At 33.0% G+C, this 21377-nt stretch overlaps 1 protein-coding gene and 1 long non-coding RNA gene across 2 annotated transcripts in view; both read right to left on the bottom strand.

The window, feature by feature from the left end:
- The window catches only part of LOC135126709 (acetylcholinesterase), a 215848-nt gene that overhangs the window by 72649 nt on the left and 121822 nt on the right, over positions 1–21377 (bottom strand). The window lies entirely within an intron of this gene.
- LOC135126708 (uncharacterized) lies at positions 16101–17836 on the bottom strand. Its single transcript, XR_010280121.1, has 2 exons — positions 16757–17836; positions 16101–16702 (listed from the first exon to the last, which is right to left on the bottom strand). It is a non-coding gene; the product is annotated as an uncharacterized LOC135126708 (long non-coding RNA).

Raw genomic sequence — 21377 nt, 5'->3', positions numbered from 1 at the left:
AAATGTAATGAGAAAAAAAACACAATAGGCATGCAGTCGTCAAGTTTCCGACAGCGAGGGAAGTACTGTCTAAACTCTTTAGACCAATTTTTTTGTTTATGCCATAGATATCTCTGCCTTTGGTATTCTTTAAATCTGTAATAATGTCGTTTATTTCAATAAAAGAAGCTTCTTTAAAAGAGAAGTTTAAATCCTTATTGTTATTCAAAAATTTTCTATAATCTGTATGACATTTTGGAAGTTTCTTTACGATATCCTCTGCCAAACTTGTAAAATAATTATTAAACTCATCGGCTGTTACATCAGTTTTGCAGTTACTTACTTGTTCACGTTGGTTATTATTAATAAGCGACCACATTGCTTTAATTGGATTATTCGATTCTGAAATGAATCTGTCATGTGCTTCTTTTATTGATTTCATTATTTCTGAACGATAATATTGCCTATATTTTTTAATAAATGCTTTTAATTGTTCCGACGGATTCGTTCTGTTAAATTCTTCAATGGTGCAAAGAACTTCACGCATATTTTTTAGGTCTTGATTGAACCAATGAACTTTCGATTTATTATCGTTTATTTTTTTTTTGTTCTCAGTGGAAAACAGCGTTCTATGTTGGAAACAATAGTCCTAATGAAATTATAAAACTGTAACTCTACACTATTACTGTTGTGATGAAATACCAAATTTGAGTCTAGATCTTCCATGTATGAATGTAACTTATGAATGTATTTAAACCGTTATCCCTAAATTTGCTGTTACTAATAACATATTTACAAAGTGGTTCTTTAAAGATACTAAGTTACTTATTAAAAAAAAAGAGAGAGTTTACAAAAAATTTAAATTTAATCATTATACAAGCAACAATAATAAATTTAAATAAATTAGAAACTCTATTAATAGCTCACTTCGTGAAGGCTATAAGACAACAAAGTCGATATCAACTCAAAACAATTTTGGATCTATGTCAGCCCTTTAAGAAAAACCACTGGCATGCCTAACTATATGATGCATAACAAGGAAAGTCCGAACAACCCACAATATGTTTGCCGTTTTCTTTTTTCAAAGCACATATACAAATCACACAAATCAAAATATAAACGTTCCTAGTTCGGATATATTCCCTTGTAATAATATTCTGTGTTCAATTAAAATTTCAAACACTGCATTTCATAAGTTAACTAACATGAAAAATAACTTAAACCTTGACCCTGTCTTCTTTATACAATATTGCAATTCGACTCTTATTTGGCCAATTACTCTCCTTTTCCAACTTTCCCTCGATTCTGGCATATGTTTTGAACAATGGAAATCCTCATTTATTATTCCTTTACATAAATTTGGCTCTAAAAATGAAGTAAAAAATTACAGACCTATCGCTTGCTTCAGTTCTTGATTCCATCGTTTGTCACCATTTTGTTTCAATATTTAAAAATAGCGCTTCCATTTATTAACATGGTTTTCTACCTAACCAAAGCACTGTAACAAACCTATTTGAATATACCAACTGTATAAACAACTGAATGGAACTGAGATATTAATTCGATGCCTTTATACCGACTTCTAAAAGGCTTTCAATCGAGTCAATATACAACTTCTTTTAAACAAATTAAAATAGTATGATGTAACTGGAAGTGTCCTATTCTGGATTCGATTCTATCTAATGAACATAACATAGGTGGTCAGTATAAAGGGTCATCTATCGAAAGTGTGTAACGTAACATTAGGGTACCGCAAAACAATCACCTTGCTCCGATACTTCTTGATGCTTATTACCGACATTGAAAGTTGCTTCTTCCACTGTAGCTATCTTATTTTCGCGGACGATTTAAAATTGTTTATAGAAGATACGTCTGCAACTTCTATTTTTACAATGTTTGTTTTTTGCAGATTATTTGTGACAAAAATTTCCAACTTGGTTAGCAAATCGCAAATTTCATCATAGGTAGCTTAAACGAAGATAATAATAATATAACAACTGCTAAATTTATTAATGATTGCTTAAGGCTATAAGGCCCATGAGACATGGCCCATCGAGAAAATATGAAACTAGCCAGTCGCCCAATGGACTCGACTACATTACTTCCTTAGCTTACGCCCAGGAAGTAAAAATTAGGAACCGCAGATCTTGTTTTGAGTGAAAGCATAGACGTTTTTTTTTTCTAATAGTGCATACAATAAAATATCTCCCTCATGTGATGGATCCGCTAACATACGACACAAGTTTAATATGACATTACCACAAAACGAAGGTTTTCAAACACTCAAAGAGATTAATTAATGATGTTTTGAAGGGTAGTTTTGAAGAGGAAATTGTCTTAACTCAAATGTTATATAAAAATTTAAATACGCACGTATTGTTTCCCGGGATATTGAAAGGAGTTTTTCTGGCTATAAGTTGATACTCACTGATCGTAGGCAAAGTTTGACGCTGGACTACTTAGCAAAGTATTTAATCACATAAAATTTCAGAACAAAAAAAAGTATTTTGTACTTTGTATAAAAGTTAATATATAATATATAAAAAAACAACCTCAAGACATAACTTCAGAAGGAACAGCATATGTGTATTTAGTGTTATTTTTTGTAATAAGAAAAATGAAATGGCTAAAATAATTATTGGAAATTTTATACTAAATTACAGAATTATGTTTATCTAGATTGGTCCTGTGCTATACAGATTTTGTTTCATCCTTCTAATTTTAACATTAAAAATGCTAATGAAATTTTGTATAACAGAACACCAATCAATTTTTTATAGATCTGGCACCCTTTTATCATTGATTCTCCGTCTTGTAAGTTTCCTTATAGCAACATCATCTGCACATATCAGTGATTTATATGTGGCAAATCGTTTAAAAGCAACGAGACAAGAAACGGCCGCAAGTTAGGCCCATGAAATACTCCCCTTGATGCAATGTTAGATTTAAAAATATAACCATTATACTTACGAAGCATAGAAAATTCAATTATCAAATAAGAATACACTAACCATATTAGTGGATTTGAGTTATTTTAGTAATCTTCAATGATGAAGCTTATCAAACGATTTAAAGAATTACAACTTGATCCCGATTATATGTTTAGACCTTCAGAAATATATTGTACCAAATAACACAAATTTCTTACTATGTTACAACAAATAAGTTCATGCTACTTAGATGAGATGTACGTTTCAACCGACGTATACAAATAATGGTACAAGGTACAATACGGATTCAAATTTTTTTGCAAAATTTAACAACTGGTAATCGGTCTATAATAATTCGACACACTCTAAACAACCTTAGAGGACGGAATATATTCTAACTCGTTTCCACACCTGAAAATTTTGAAGGGGTATTAGTACATATAAAAAGTCCAAATAGTTTATAATAATACGGTTATTTAATTTTATAGTGGAATATGGTGGTTTTGTCTAAAGATATACCTAACTGTGATTTCCCGAAAATATAAATCTGCAGTGAGAATTGCAAACTTTTTTGAACTGTGAAGCTACCATTAGATATAATAGCAATTTTCGGTTCCATGAAAACAGAAGAAATTCAGTAAAATTAGATATTTCATAAATGCATACACAAAGATCTACTGTATAATTATGATGAAATAATGATGTAGGTATTATTATTTGAATAAATGTTGGTATCCATTAAGTTAACACAATCATCATGTTTATGAAAACTAAACAAGTCGTTAAGGAATGCACATTTCGCACAGATCCAACTCTAGGCAAGTCCACCTTCCAAATGAGAACTTTGGATAAATAATATAAGTAGGTAGAAAAATGACGTTGAAGACTGTGTATACTAAATAACGTGGAAAATTTGTGACGCCGAATTTCATATTTATAGGTCACTGTCAAAATTAAATCGTTTTATTTTATCTTTTTACCCATTCTCTTGCAGTAAAAATGTAAAATAATAATGTTTCTGCATGACGTGTTAGTTTTTCAGCGCTGATTTCGAACACAGTTTGACGTCATTGTATAAATTGTTCCACTTTTGTTCCTCAGACCTTTACAATTACGTTGCCAGAGATAGATACCGCTTGCATTTGTGGTTGTTCCAATTACTGTTTTAGAATACATCGATCTGGTTGTAAATTGAAAATTATTGTCGCGTCGAAAAAGTAGGACGTATTGTTTCTGAGAATAATAGTCATGTTGATTTTTTTTATTAATGATTAAATCATTATGTAAACTTGTGATGTAACGAAACAAGTTTATGAGTACAAAAGGTCACGTACATTTATTAATATAATTATGTCAACTGTTTAGAATTCTCGTGTAGTCCTTTTTACTTACCGAACGGTAAGGAAGTATTGTAATCGAGTCCATCAGATAAAACGCTAACCAAACTTTGTCAAATGACTCCCACCAATAATGTGATGACGTCACCTCAAAATTGTACATAGTAAATCAGTTTTAAATTGTATAAAAAGGACAAATTTTTAATCAACATATATTTACTTGTTCCCCAAAAATTAATGACGTCACCTCAAAATTTTGCCCAATAAATCTTACCTAAAATGTGCAAAATATGAGGAGTCTCTACTTGTGATTTATCCATTCCATTAATAATTTTTTAGATTTGCGTATATATACAAATGAGTCAATTTATTTTATTGATTAAATCAGGAACGGCGAAATCGAATGTTTTGAAATCTTCCAGACTCTTTGAAGTTATTGTAAGCATGGTAAATTTTGCCTATTAAATTCTACCTAAAATGTAAACAATTATGATTCTGTACTTATTATCTTATTTATCATTAAATTAATATTAAACTTTCAACAAACTCATTTCAAACGTACGCGTAGTACACCTTTACATTTACTTTAACATTACATACATATATTTACTCATATTTCAACGTATAGAGGTTCTCATAAAAAAATTCTGGATATCTATGTTTCATTGTACTTCAGGTGCGAGGGAAGTTATGTTTTTTTTTAGAGTCGTAGCGTACGCATATATGTAAATTAGAGCAATTGAGCCATTAAGGAGTTTTTGTTATGACAAATATGAGCACAATCATGGATATATAAAAATCTAAAAATTCAGCAAAGTGGAACGTAAGGGCTCGTAAAAATCGGGAATAATAGTGAATTCCTTTTTCTCAACTTTGGTTAAAAAAGGACCAGGAAGACTGCTCGTCGTAGCGTGTACTTGAAATGATGAAATTACGAAAAGCAGCCGGCTAGCTTGTTGAACTGAAACGGCGCTATGCCAAACCTAATATTGGTCCCTTAAATCACTTATCGGACGATTTTTATCGAGATATTTGATGTTCTCAAACAGTAATAAAATGATACGTCAATAAACTCCTCTCCGAGCTACACGTCTACGATCGACACTTTCACAAAACAAGGAAAAAAATACCAACCGAAAATAGATTTATTAGCTACTTTGCAAGCAAGATGAAACGATATTTTCACTCAAGAATCGTCTTCTTTCACCTTGGATGTTGCAGAAATACACTATTGAGTGACGCAGAACTTCGCCAACCTGAGGCATTTCCATTCAATATCATCAATATATTTTCATGATAATGCTGTTGTAGGTTGACAGCAAAAAGTGGCTGCACACTATATTGAAAATCCATTGTTGTGGTAGCGATCTATTATTCGCTTTTCCTGCCACATTTCCGCCAATAAAAACGCCCTACGATAAATTAACACTATAAATACTAAAGGCCACTGATTTTTGTTAAACTTTATTGTTTTACGGTACAGATTTTATGCATGCGCTTATTTTTAGTGCTTTTGGTTGGTGATATTGCGGGTGCAAAAATTAAATCTTTGTTGACACTCAAATTCCAATTAAGGCTTTTGCATAGTTGGATCATTTTAATTTAATCTCGTGCTGTGTGTTGGTATATCACCGGTGGTTTATCGACGTTCTGAAATTGGGTGACGCCAAACTATTACAATTAGGTTATGGAACATTTCCATAAATCATAACATAGTCCAGTGTGGACCACTTATTTATTAAATTACTCATTAATATAAATTGGCTTTTGTAACGATTATTATGTGATTAGCAATTTGCCTGCTAATAAATTCTTTAATATTTATTACTCTCAGGACCTATCGAATATTATTGCGGTATCATGGAGCTTTTTGAATATCAGAGATTTTATCAGTTACGATTCATGATAAATTAGGATGTTGACACTGTAAACTGTAATACGTAAAATATTTATCGAACAGCGTTAACCAAACGTAAATAAATGTGTTATGCACTTTCATTCTGATTGTACATTAATTAATCAAACTGTATTAATACCGTATTGGACAACACTAACTCATTACAATAGTACCTATGTGTAACAACTAAAACTTGCGTTTTTAAAATATTTCTGCATTAATAAACAGGTCCTAATAAACAAGTAACATATAAATAAGTCAATTTTAAGTACAATAATGTTTAATTTCAAGAATATATTTTGAAGCACGTGCGGTCTTAGACACGCATATTAGACACTACGTTAGATTTATATTAATATTTTATCTGAAACTTCTAAAACGACATGTTAAAAGTTTACCTGAATAGTTATTTTAATTTTTTCAAATTATACCGAGAGAACAGTAAACAACACGATCAAAGACACGGATTTTGAAAATTTGTCTGACAGAATTTTTGTCTTATCAGATTACTATTAATTTGAAAGAAAAATCCATGGCTGTCTTTGTTCGTGATTTTGATTTCTCTCTGGGTATATTTATACAAATATTCAGATAAAAACGTACACACATTTGGGGTGGGTATCAATAACAATAACCAGTACCATTTTAGAAACATTTGTTCTAAATCTGAAGTAATTTGCAATTTCGTGGGTATTTATTTTGCCACTGTTCACGTCTTTTCTACTTCCCAAATGTAAGCTAAGGAAGTAATGTATCCGTCGGGCAACTGGTTATTTTCATATTTTATCAACATTTCGTGGCCTATAGAGTATGAAAAAATAGATCTCCCGTTTCTGTCTATCTGTCGTCTGTCTGTCCGTCCGTCTGTCTGTCTGTCTGTCTGTATGTCTGTGAACGGTTGACGATGTTTAAAAAATCTGCATCAACATCCAAATATAGTAGCGTTCTTTTTTTAAACCTTTTGATATTTACCCTTAAATCAATATCTTGATTTAGGAGTTGACGATCTTTTTATTTGCTAAGCGTAAGCGAGGATTGTACTGTAGAAATCAAACTTAATATGTATACGTATTTTTCCTCACTAAAAAGCTTATGACATTGTTAGAAAATTTTATTATGATCATTCCATTTGGCATATGCAACAAAGCACGCTTCTTTACTCGTGATATAATAAATTTACCTCTACGTTTTGATTCAATTCTTTAAATGTCCTATGTTTGTACTTTTACAAGACTGTAAAATTACAAATATAAAATACTTCTAAATAAGGTATTCAAAAGAAATCAATTTAATCACTACAATTACATGAGAAATTACGAAACAACTATGCCAGATGTAATTAAAGAATATATTTTTTTCTATCTGAAAAATAAAAATTGGAAGTCACGCCCACAAAAACTTCGTGGCTATAACTACTCTTTCCATTAAGACATTCGTGGTAATAATTCTAGTGATAACGACGTTGAGAGGACCAAACTAAATAACCCTATATAATCCTTAAAATACTTATGGATTACACAGACCACACCTTTTCAAATTCTTTATGTTTCCACTAGAATCCACCAACAAAGTCTCACAGTCAGAGTTATGCCATAAACAATGAAGGTTTGGGTAGACTAAGGTAAGCTGCTGTTCTACTGGGATTTTCTCGACAGAGTGTGGACCACTGGCTGTATCGGCTATTATTATTTCTGTAGAATATAACATTAGTGTGAAGTTGAAAGTAGTCGCGAGAAAACATATTTCTTATAAAAAGTAATAGTGAGTTTACAGTCTCCTTCACCAAAAACTACGAAGCGCCTTGATTTACTCGTCCTTAAATCTGGATTTCGCCTCATTCAGAACTGATATTTTTATCAGTTTATCAGGCCCAAACGAGCTATTAAAACAACCTGTTAATAAATAGAAAACCTAATTAACTTTTTATAGTTCTTTTAGATAGGTAATGTAATAAAAATTTTGTAACAATAAAAAAGTAGAAAAAGAAAACAAAAAAGCATTTTAAGTTAAATTTCTTAAAATTTATACCATTTAATAAAAATTAATCATTGCTTCTTGTATTTTAACAAATTTTATAAAAAGTCCTGGTTTTCACCATTAATATTGTGCATATTATTATTTGTTTATACATTTTTCGGTTAGTATCTAAGTTATTTCTCTTTTTAAACCAATAAGATCGCAATTAAAATTTTGTAGACACATTTTTTGTGAATATCTGAAAACGTTAAGGGTATTATGTGACTACCTACACCTAAAAAAAATTGCTGCTGATCATTATCTAATCCTAGGTACAATATTTTACTTTATTTAATTTAAATATCTCATCAGCTCTTAAAATGACAGCTGAACATAACACAACAATAACAGACTCTCATTCATGAAAGAACGCAACTGTTTTTGATGACAATTTATCGTGTACAACATAAAACCTTTTTGTTTATTCAGTGCATCCACTGATTATACAGTTATGAAAAAAATCGTATTAGGTAAACTTATTTCATTTTCATGTTTTATGTAATTCAAATTCCAATGTGTAATATTCCAACCTGTAACTCCAAATTATTAATGTTCAAAATGGTTCTTACGTAAGTCAGTAATTTTGTCCAAGAGAAGTTTAGTATTTTTGAGAATAATTTACAGCAGTTTTACAGGCTTAAAATACTATGATGTAACTATTGCACAGAGTCTACGCCATTACAGCTCTCGATCCATACAGCTATAAACCACAGCAGTCATTTTGATGCCTATCTAATTGCATCTTTTCTTCAAGACTCATGAAATATGAAAATTTGGGTTTTGTGTGTCCAATTTTTAAAATTATCACAAAGTGGTCAAACGTTAATGAAAATTTGTTGTTCATCTCTGAAAAAAAATTGATAGTATTACTTTATGTCAAAGAAAATTTCTCTTTAAATATACAACATAACAGATTTCTTTAATTGTGTTTTTTGACCACCATTTATATCTTCATATACACTCACTGCTATTATTCATACAAAAATAATTATGTACACAAATGAAAGTTTGACGACAATGCCCTATAAAACCGTAAAACAATAGCATGCAATCGACGTATGTATTGCATCAATACCTTACCTAAATTTTAGGACATGAAAAAAATGAACTATATAAAAAATAAATGTCATAAAAATATCCTACTGAATAAAAAAAAAAGAAAACAAAATAATCATTCTTTTGGATCGGACAATTGCTACTACAAACCTAAATTTTTTTGAAACCTTGTATCAAAGTTGAAGACACACTGATTCAGAAAGCAAATTCGATACACCAGTAGTATCTACTATTGCAGCTATGCTAGTATAACTAGTATAGCTGCAAAAATGTCTATTTGAATTGTGACAGGTTTCTACTGTAAGATTTAGATATGTCATGATAATCTAGAGTCTAAATTCTCTGGATGAAATTTATCTATTGATTTATCCAGTTTTTCGCCTGTACAAATTAAAATTAAGAAGATTCTAAGCTTTTAGCCTGTCTCCGTGCGAAAGGTGTTTGACAAGGGACGTACAGACCTTCATTGCTCGGAGCTGCACTTTTTCACTAACATTAACGTCTTTTACAAAATAGGAATTTCAGATAATGGTCGCAAAATTTAAAAGGTCGATAAAAGAGGCGGTTAATTTTTTTATAATCTATGCTGCATATGTTTTCTATTTTCAGGTCATTCGAGATAACAATACCTAAATCGCATTCTGTTGTATGTGATTTTATTGACGGACCAATAGTTAAGTATCCTTTGTGCGTATTGTTTCTGCCAAAATGAAAAATCATGTATTTATGCAAATTTGATGGTAGCAGCCAAAAATTGAACCATTCAGAAAAAATTTTTAAATCTTGACGCAACGTCATAATTGATGTTGGAATCGTTGTATAATTTCGTGCCATCTACATATGATAAGATTTTAGAAAGCAACATATAGGGGAACAAATGGGGTCCTAACACACAACCTTGCAGGACACTTGAAACTATTAGAGTGAATTTGGAGAAATTAATATTAACTCTTACGCAGAATCGCTGATTACTAAAATATGTTTTATCCATTCTAGAATAAAAAAAGATTAATTAGAACTTTACTAAAAGCTCTTATAAAGTTTAAATACACAATATAATATAGACCGTCTTTGATCCAGACTTTTAATCCAGTCGTTTTAAAAACCTTTATGAAAGTTAGGAATGACACCATATTTAACTGTAAGTAAACATTTTTAACTAGGCGGAAAATATGGACTTATAAGTTTTAAGAGGTCGACAAAAAATTTATGGGTCTACAAGTTACACATTCTTCTGGAAAAATTCCCGTAATTAAGCAAAGACATATAGCTTGTGAAGTACGTTTGATAGGGACAATGGTTCTATATTTTTGGTGATTTTACAATGCACTTTTTTTTAATTGCCTATAAACTATAAAAAGCTTTTACCGTTTAATGGAAAACTCCATCCTTCCCAATTTGGCATGTTATAGTCTGAATGACATGATCAATAACTGTCATTCATAATTAACTTAAAATAGAGTAGATTAATCAACGTTTTAGTAAAATTATTATTACTGCTATGAGTCCGGTATTATATGTTAGAAACTGCTTTTGTAACATCAAAAAATCTTAGCAATGTTTCTTCTTTTAAAATACGAAACCGTATTTTAGCAACAATTTGACAAATTGAATTAGCTAAATAAATTTCATAAATTGTATATTTTCAAATACAGGCAAAATCACTTTCATGAAATAAAATACTAGTAAAATAAATGCTATTGACATGGTTATTTAATAACTGTCAGTGATTTTAATCTTATTATTGGTTCCATACTTACGAATGAAATGTAGGCAAAATAAATAGTGGTTCTAAAAATGACTTCTACTTCCCGAGCGTAAGCAAAGGAAGCATTGTAATCGAGTCCGTCGGCCGACTCTCTACTTTTACATTTTCTCGACCTTTCATGACCCCTACAGGCCGAAGAAATAGGTCTCCCGTTTCCGTCTGTCTGTGTGTCCTTCTGTCTGTGTGTCTGTCTATCTGTCGGTCCATCTGTCCGTCAGTCTGCCGTCCCAGATTTTTATTAGACAGATAATATGCGAAAGTACTGGACCGATTGTTGTCAAATTTTGTATTTATATTAGGAATATCATGTATATGGTAAAACGCTAACCAACATTTTTTGTCTAATCATTCCCACCACTAATGCGACGACGTCATTTCAAAATTGTACATAGTAAATGGATTTTAAACTGTATAAAATAACATAGTCCTACACATGTAGTTTATGACTCCGAATTGAGTTTTTACGCTAAACGTCCAGATTTTTGGAGAAAAAATCATAATTATGAAACAACATTTTGCAATTTAATTTGGAATCTGCAAAACCGAAACTTCGAAATCTTGCAGTTATGATAACCATGATAAATTTTTAATCAAAATATATTTACTTATCCCCTCCAAAAAATTGATGACGTCAGTTCAAAAGTTTGCCGAATAAGTCCTATCTAAAATGTACAAAATATGATGAGTCTGTACTTGTGATTTATCATTCTATTATATTTTTTAGATTTGCTTAAAAGGTGGCTCAAAAAAATTAATGAGTGAGTCAATTTATTTTATTAAGTCAGGAATAGCTCACTCCATTTTCTCGCAAAATTTGGAGATACAACACTGTTATTATAAGTATTACATTGCACCAACCCAATTTGATAGATACAAAATTTTGTAAAGTAAAAACTAGTTAGAAACATAGTCGTAACACCCTTACTTACATTTACTTTAACATTACAGACGTGCATTTGTTTTGTTGCGCTGACTAGGTTCCGTATAGACAAGTTAAAATCAACCAATTGTGAATTACACCTTCAAAAATTACAATAAAATCCAATATCTTTTATAATAAAGCAGAAGTCGAAGCAATAAAAAAGTCTGGACGACCATCGGCATTGTTTGCAGTTTTTCAGTTTCATTCTCACGTATACAATCTCAACAAGTGTTACCGCTTGTTGTCTTAAATTAAGAATGTTTATACCTAAATGATTTTGAGTCGCCTCTGCTAATACACGCGGCATACGTGAGTAAACTGTTTCGTGATTTTATTGATTATTATAAATCAATATTCAAGACGACCCAATTCAGTTTCCCGAAAATTTGGGAATACAGTACTTTTATGTTTAGTATTACACTACATCTATCTAAACTGATCTACGTGTCCTTGCAAAATGTTCACGACGTCATCGCAATTTTTTTTTATATGCCTCGCTACAAAAGCCATAATTACATTTAGCACAAAACAATGCGTTACCTATTAGTTTATTTTCACTATTGATTTTTTATTTTCGTATAGAAGAAAAGTGCTATTCAGACTCCGGCAGAATTATCCCGAGCTGTCAGAGCCCATTCTTCTTCCGCTACCACAAAATCTTCCAGAAGTAATGTAACATGACTTTAGACTCCTTGACCACAACTAATGTCAACTTTTTGTCCTGGCCGACACGGTCACCTGATTTAAATCGAATTTAACATATCTGGGGCATGACGAATAAATGACTGCGTCGTTTACTTCATCTTCCCAACATGTTAGATGAATTACATCCACAGTTGTAGATCGCCGGTACATGTTGCTTCAAGATGCAATCGATCATATGATTTCTAACATGCCTAGGAGCATTGCTGACTGCATTAAAGTGGCGGCGATACAAATAGTTTTTTTGTTTAAACACAGTATATATTTCAGCTGAAACTTTTTTATAATCACGGTTTTTCATGTGTGGGACGTAAACTACCAGCGAGTACATTTACTATCTAGGCTCTAATACAAGGGTCTTTGAATAAGTAGTTAGGCTAGCTAGTTTAAATTGCATAAAACAAATTTTCGTTACCATGGCAACTAACAACAACTTAGTAGATATGTCACTGTAAAATACTTTAAATATTTTAAAATACAAACCAGATTTCAAATAAATCGTTCGGACGATTTAGATGATTATTTGGGTCACAAATTTTCTAATTTTCTGCAGACAAGAATACAGACAACACATAAAAATGGTAAGCTTATAATTTTTGTATTCCACGATCTAATTTTTAGTGGAACCTATGCCTTATATCGGTAAATAAGTATTTAAATTAATAAAATAATTCGATATAATAAGATGGGAAAAAATAGGTCTGAATTTTTGAAAACAGCGTTGTTGATATAATACTTAACAATACGGACATACGGAGAATTATACGCGTAGTGAATACGAGGGAAACCAATGTATACAGTTTCATGTAATCGAGTATTTTAGAAAGGAACTCTGATATAAAAATATTTACGATCAAAATTTAGGATCAAAAATATCTCCGGTTAATGCATAAGTAATCAAAGAAAGCACAATAGTGTAACTGTAACAATCTTTAGCAGATATACACAGAATCGTTCAAGAAACAGAAAAACAGTACAAATGCCCAACCGTCCACCAAAGTTTCCTGTTAACACTCGAAGGCCACTCCACCTTTCGAATGTAAATAACAGAAGTCCGGAATCACTTGTCGTGCCTTTCTGTGTCCGATACGTATCAGCACAATTTGTGTGCCAGAAATGACGTAAATAATAGTTTAGTTCGTGTCGATTGCGACGTGGCCGTTTAAAAAACGAACGACTGTGTCTGGCTGTATCCTTGTGAACAAGTAGATTTGTTAATACGTCCATCTATTAAACAGGCATTAGACAGGAAGCCCCTAAAGAGCAGTGCGTCTGCCGGACATCCGGTCAGTCCTAAACGACCGGGTCATCGATTGTCTGTCCTGCTGTTCTCCTGTTGCCTGCGGCCGAAATCAGACACCCTACTTATCCCTGGGTCTGCACGCACACCAAAAGCTTGCTCGTTATCGCCTTGGCACACAACAGACTAAATAAACTAGCTGAAATACAGAGACAGCTACCAAACGAATGAAATGTAATTGACTTCTCCAAAACTGAGATGATCACATCTAGTCATGCCACACTTGGTTTATTTTTAGTGAGGGTTGAAGGGTGCCACGTGGAAATGGAACACTTTTTCAAAGGGAAAAACAGAGTTGGCATAAAAACTTGTTACGACAGTGTTGGAATCATTTGTGTGGTGATTTTATCCTATAGAAATGTGTCAAAGTATTACTTGGTCAAATCTTTCAAAAATTTAAACAAATGGATATAATATTATAAAATTATGCTGCGAGTATTTTAGTTGTGCAGCTGACAGAAGAATCACAATTTACAAAGCGTAATATTAACGTTCACTAAACTCCCTTCTAGTGGTGCCCATAACCTTGTTAGTCAGAAATTCACAACTTATCTGATGTGTTATGTAGAATTAATTTCTTATTTGTCTTATATCGATCACGTCCATAAATTACCGGAAATAACCAGTTTAGACTAGAAGTCAACTTCAACTTAGTTAAAAAAGAACGAAGGAGTTTGCCATTTCTGTATACATATACATATGACTTCCCTTTGTAATTATTTAAGTACATAACCTACAGTCGCGTCTAGAACACCTTGGACGTCATTTTTATATCATTTTGAAAATTCTGATGTAGTGGTTTATTGTCACTTTGACGTTTGGAGTTTAAAAGATATATCACGTCGCATTCGGTGTTACCATGGCCACAGTATCAAAAAGATTAAAACTAAAAAAACTAGTCGAAGTTTATTTCGACAGAGCTTCCCTCGCGCTTAAAGTATAAGTCCTACAAATTGCGCTGCTGTGAAAAATTATAAAATTAGATTTTGTAATGTTTGTTTTTGGAATAACCTCTATAAAGTAAAAAGCAGCGGCATAAATAACACACCCGCAGCCTCTGCGCCGTGGGGTGCAAATTCCAAGGAGATGCGCAGGGGCGGTTTTAGATTCTTAGGGACCCTACAGTTGGTTGGAAAATTTAATTTACATATTGTCAGTACTTTAATATACAGGGTGTCCCAGAATTCGCGCCATTCCCGTGAATGACATGTTCCCTGTCCCGAACTCTGCCGTTATTCGCAAAAAGAATTGTCCAGGCTTTAACCGTGTGAGAACTGGAAGGCGCTTAAGTTGAGCAATAGAGAGGCTGCTTTTATATCCGAACGTTTCTATGTTCAAAGTTACCTATGCCAAGAACAAAAAATCGGGTAATACTAAAGTTGAATGAATTTTTTCCGAATCCCCCTCCGTCAACAAAAGGAAACAGAAGTGTGGTTATAAATTTAATCATTTTGACAATTGTTTGTCATAAACTGTCACGAAGTTCATCACTGACCTGAAGAGACGCTTCTACGCCAAAGATGACTGATTAATGTACACAGAGACGTCAAGGTTTAGTTTGAGGCAAGTAGCATGGGACAGAAGTTATTTCTGCTGCCATTCTAGTTAAATTGTGTTTAACTGGGCTGTACATGTCATAAGAGAAGCTGTTTCATTTCATTGTAGGCAAATAATACATTTATTACTGTTCTACATAGTGTAGATACCGAAGAGCAGGTATTAGAAGTCATTTTCTTCGAGCCCCGTGAATAATGTGTTGTTATTTTTAACGAAAATTAGTACATTTTCAGAATTTACTCTGCATCATATCCCTGATATTAAGTTTATCGTTATTTCTAAAAAAGAGTACCACATGTCCATTCAAAGAACGTTATTTAGTGTACTAAAACATAAATATCGCTTTCGATTAATCGGTGCTTATGATTTTCAATAAACAGTATCAATTTTTACTGAACAGCTTTGTTGCTGATACCTAATCTAAGCAACGAAAAAAGAGACGAGACTCCAGTTCTCTGGTGTATTAAGATCATAGGTATCTGCTGTGGTGTCAATCATGTGGGGGAGATACTGAAAACTGAGACTTATTCAAGAATAATATTGATGTTGCACATGATGATTTAAAACAGTTTCTTTAAAGTTGCGAGTACTTTCTAGAGAGTGAAAAGATACGAATAAAAATTATAACAAAAATCGTGTAGTTGCATTTTTTTTTAAGAACAATACAAACTATAAACAAATCAGTACCAATACCACTAAGTCACTGATGTCTTATTCATACTAGTATAAAGAATATTTGGAAATGATGTTAATTTATGGAGAATGTAAACGCTATGCAGCCACTGCTGTGTGCGAATATACAGGTCTTTTCCCCAATCATCGGCTCCTTGACCAGCATGTGAATATTTAATGCGCACAATTGGCACTTCTGGGCAAACGAAAATCCACATTTGGCTAACGTGAGTGCATATCAAGAGCAATACTATTAATCTATGGGCCGGAATCGTTGTACCGTAACGTTATTAAACAATGTGCTCAAAATGATCACCATTAACTTCAATGCCAGTTCTAGCTCGTCGCATTATGTTGTGTTGTATATTATTTAACATAGATAGATAGACTCTTTTCAATGTTCGCCGTGCAAGTATCGAATTATGTGGAGGAGCGCCGTTGTGCTGAAACCACATATTCCGCCGTACATTCAAAGGAACGTCTTCCAACAACGCCGGAAGCTCTAGTCGTAGAAAATTAGCATATGCCTCCCCATTAAGGTGATCAGGTAACACAAACGGCCCCACCTAAAAAACAGGAACGGAGTTTAGTGATTTTATCAGATGCATTAAAATTTTTACCACAGTAGTACCAATGATTCCAGCCCATAGATTAATAGTAAATCGCTCCTGATACGCTCTCACCCTAGTGAGATGTGGATTTTCGTGTGCCCAGAAGTGCCAACTGTGTGCATTAAACATTCCTTCTCGGGAAAATGAACATTCGTCGGTGAAAAGAATGCGCCGTGAAAAATCAGGATTTAGTTCATTTTGTTGCAAAAATCATTGAGCAAAATGTACTCGTCGCGGGTAGTCGGTTGGTCGCAGATGCTGCACTTTCGTGTAATGGTAAGGATGCAGTATTCTCTCTTGAAGGATACGATGAGTGGTCGATCTTGAGCATCCACTCATTTGCGCTACATAGAGGACACTTCTCCTAGGATCCGCTTCCATGTTTTCTAACACTTGCTCTTCAGCACCCACACGTACATTCCGTGGAGCCCCAGCACGGCCTTTCCGACTAGGTTGAAAAGATCCATCTTCTCTTGCTCGATGTAACAATCGGTGAAACACTTGTTGGTCTGGGTGCCGACGATTATTCACGGGGCTCTAAGAAAATGACTTCTAATACCTGCTTTTCGGTAGCTACTCTATGTAGAATAGTAATAAATGTATTATTTGCCTACGATGAAATGAAACAGCTTCTCTTATGACATGTACAGCCCAGTTAAACACAATTTAACTAGAATGGCAGCAGAAATAACTTCTGTTCCATGCTACTTGCCTCAAACTAAACCTTGACCTCTCTGTGTACATTAATCAGTCATCTTTGGCGCAGAAGCGTCTCTTCAGATCAGTGATGAACTTCGTGACAGTTTATGACAAACAATTGTCAAAATGATTAAATTTATAACCATACTTCTGTTTTCTTTGTTGACGGAGGGGGATTCGGAAAAAATTCATTCAACTTTAGTATTACCCGATTTTTTGTTCTTGGCATAGGTAACTTTGAACATAGAAACGTTCGGATATAAAAGCAGCCTCTCTATTGGTCAACTTAATCGCCTTCCAGTTCTCACACGGTTAAAGCCTGGACAATTCTTTTTGCGAATTACGGCACAGTTCGGGACAGGGAACATGTCATTCACGGGAATGGCGCGAATTCTGGGACACCCTGTATGTAGAAAAAAACAAAAAAGTAGAAGGCTGAGGTTTAAAAAAACTTATGACTTTTCGCCATTTTAGCAATACCTGTTCATATTGAAACTTGTTTAGCTTTAAGTGAGATATTATTTGCCACACAGACTTATTATTTATTTAATCTAATACCTAATGAATAAGTTGTAGTGTTAATTTTTACCAATAAAAAATGAAAGAGTGGTTAATTGAGCGAGCTACGCGAGTTGTAACCAGACTGTGTATCAAATATGTTGGTAAAGAACAGGGCGGATTAAACAATAAACAAATATAGCAATAATAAACAAAATACAAGATAAGATTCGTAAATCACAAATACAGGAGTATATTATTTCATACAAAATCGGTAATTATATTTTTATTTTTATTTATTTTATTCTATTACGTCCCCCAACAGGCACCGAGGCCCAATTACAGGGGAACGGGACATACACGTTACACCCAGAGCCATGACGGGAATCGAACCCACGACCCAAGGTGTAGCAGGCAAGCATGATGCTAACTAGCCCACCCCGGGTCCTCCTAATGTTAATTATGCAATTGGTGGGGGTGATTAGCCAAATTTGGGTTAACGTTTTACCATCTACATGATTGACATTCCCAATATACACGCAAAATTTAACAACAATCGGTCCTGTAGTTTCGGAGATTATATGTCTAATAAAATCCAGATAGACGACAGACAAATAAACGGGAGACGTATGTTTTCGTACTCTAGGGGTCATGAAAGGTCGAAAAAACATAAGAGTAGGGAGTCGGCCGATAGAATCGATTACAATACTTCCTTAACTTATGCTCAGCAAGTAATAATAAGGTTACAGTACCTAAAGGTTTCCACACTTTGAGACAGTAGAATGACATTGACGTCCAAGATTTTCTGGCCGCAACTGTCTCTTCATTATTTGAAAAAAGATTTTTTTGAACTTTTTCCTGTATATATGGTTAAAATGAAAGAATTTATTGAAGACATTTGAAATTTTTTTAAACTTTCGGTATTTCAAGCATTGTATTTGAGTTACATTTTTGAAAGACTCCTAGATTTGAATATTTCTTGATTTTTACATACCGAGCTTAAGCTAAGGAAATATTGTTATTGTAACCCATGACCCCTACAGTCCGAAGAAATAGATCTCGTATTTCCGTCTGTCTATCTGTCTGTCTACCGTTTGTCCGAATTTCTATCAGACGGGTAGTCTCCGAAACTACTGAACCGATTCTTATGAAATTTTGTTAGTATATTTTTATTAGGAATATCATGTAGATGGTAGAACGCTAACCAACATTTGGATAATCATTCCCACCACCAATGAGATGAAGTCATCTCTAAAATTTACAATAGTTTTTTTTTTAATTTATAAAATAAGATACTCGTGTACTTGTAATGTACGAATCTTGGAGTTTTGACCATAGGCATCCAGATTTTTGGAAAATAAATCAAAATTGTGTAACAATGTTTTGCAATTTAACTTTGAAACTGTAAAACCGAAAGCTCTGAAATCTTGCAAATATTTTAAAGTTATCGTAAGCATGGTAAATTGTTAATTGAAATTTATTCGTTTATCGCCTCCCAAAAAATTGATGATGTCATCTCAAGATTTTGACAAATAAATGATCTCTGAAATATGCAAAATATTATGACTCCATACTTGTAGTTAATCAACACACTTATAGTTTTTAGAACAACTTATTCAGGGTGACTCTAAAAAATTAATAAATGAGTCAGTTTATTTTATTGATTAAATCAGGAACTGCAGGACAGAATGCGATGAAATCTTTCAGACGTTTTAAAGTTATCTTATGCTACACGTACTATTTTCTATCACACTCAATGATTATCTTTCACGAGTCGAATTTCTGTTGCACTTTTATAGGTACTGTTTAAATAGCCGGACCTAGTTACATCAAATTCTTACGAACCGCAACACCTGAAGTATATTTTTCTTTTTTCGCTTATAAAAAAGTTTTGTAAGTCACATGAATTTAATGTCAGTGTCAAAGATCCACGTGGCTGACGGGTCTTTCCCAAATAGGATATTTAATTGATGGAAACTGTCCCACATGTGAAAACCCTACCCGTTCGTCCAGTGAACAAGGCTTTAAAATTAAAAACAAACGTTTTCGGATGATACATGACCACAATGCCGGAGGTCACATAATATTTCTGTGATTTCCAATTAAACGCCGCTCGTTAGTTTGGCAATAATAAAGAGGAATATTAACCATTCAACTTCGACTATTAAATCAATAGAAGTAGCATAAATTAAATTAGAAATGTTGGAGGTTATGCATTCCCTAGAAGCACTTTTGTCCAAAGCCGAACAATGCACCTCAATTCGTAAGAATAGTTACACAATATTATTCGTTTTTATTTAAAGTTTAAATAGGAAAACGCGTTTCATGAAACGCTATGCTAGAAATATCCATTTTTGAGGCAATGTTTGTAAAATTTTACAACCGTGTTTTTGCAATTCATTTGCCATTGAAATGGAATAATTTTGCAACGCAAATCGTACGTTAATTTTTAAAGCTTGATCAAACCAAACCAATGTTTAGGAGAGGCGTACTGATTCCGTTTTATCAAATTTTTATGAAATCTAGCTATCAAGAAAATTATAGTAATTATGTTTTGCCGAATGGCTTTTTAAGTACTAGGTTGCCTTAACAATACGAAAATCATTGATTAATTTGTAACTTCACATACAAGTTGTGCTGGCATCCTGCTTGTTATATTTGTAAAATCTTGTACATAATTTCAAACTTAATTTGAAAAAAATAATTAAAGCTGCTCTATTTCACAAATTTTTAAAATGCTCCACACAACTATTACACCTTACATCTTACTAATTATTATTATTCTTAAGGTTACGTTCAAAACTCAATAACATCAGTTATCTCTTTGCAGTTCTCTACATTACAGCTTCTAGAAACACTGTCTGATAAATATCGATAGACAGATGGCAGGCAGACGATAAATAGACGGAAACGGGAGACCTATCTTTTATTCTCTAAGGGTCATGAAACGGCTGGAAAATATAAGTAGCCGTTCCACGAATGGACCCTATTACAATATTTCTTTAGCATACGCTCGGGGAGTAAAAATAATTAAAAAACTTCTTCTCAAATTGCACGACAACCTTCCACAGGGAAGCAATAATCAGCAACCGTCAACCAGTTGTCAGATATGTGAATGTATTCCACACTGCTTTGGTTTTGAGGAACAAACTTGAATATATTTATGTATATATATATTAATGAATATAATAATGTTCTACAGTTTTGACAACCGTTATGACAATGTGTCAAACGGCATCAATTAATCATCTCGCTTCCATAACAGTATACAGTCCATTATTAGCCTCCGTTTACAATCTCTACTTATCTAACTGATGAATCATTACTCTATCAAGCTGGGTGTAAAGCAATATAATTCGTAAAAATTCATTTTATAAACAGTTGATAAACTGATATTTTGTTTAATCCGAAAAAATAAAAATTCTTTAGCTAA

The sequence above is a fragment of the Zophobas morio genome, unplaced genomic scaffold, assembly GCF_036711695.1.
Source record: "Zophobas morio isolate AGI-343-1 ecotype UQ-CSIRO unplaced genomic scaffold, CSIRO_AGI_Zmor_V1 ptg000011l, whole genome shotgun sequence".
In the NCBI taxonomy this organism is placed as follows: Eukaryota; Metazoa; Arthropoda; class Insecta; order Coleoptera; family Tenebrionidae; genus Zophobas; species Zophobas morio.
Note: the sequence above shows the minus strand (reverse complement) of the source record. Positions and strands in the feature narration are given on the sequence as shown.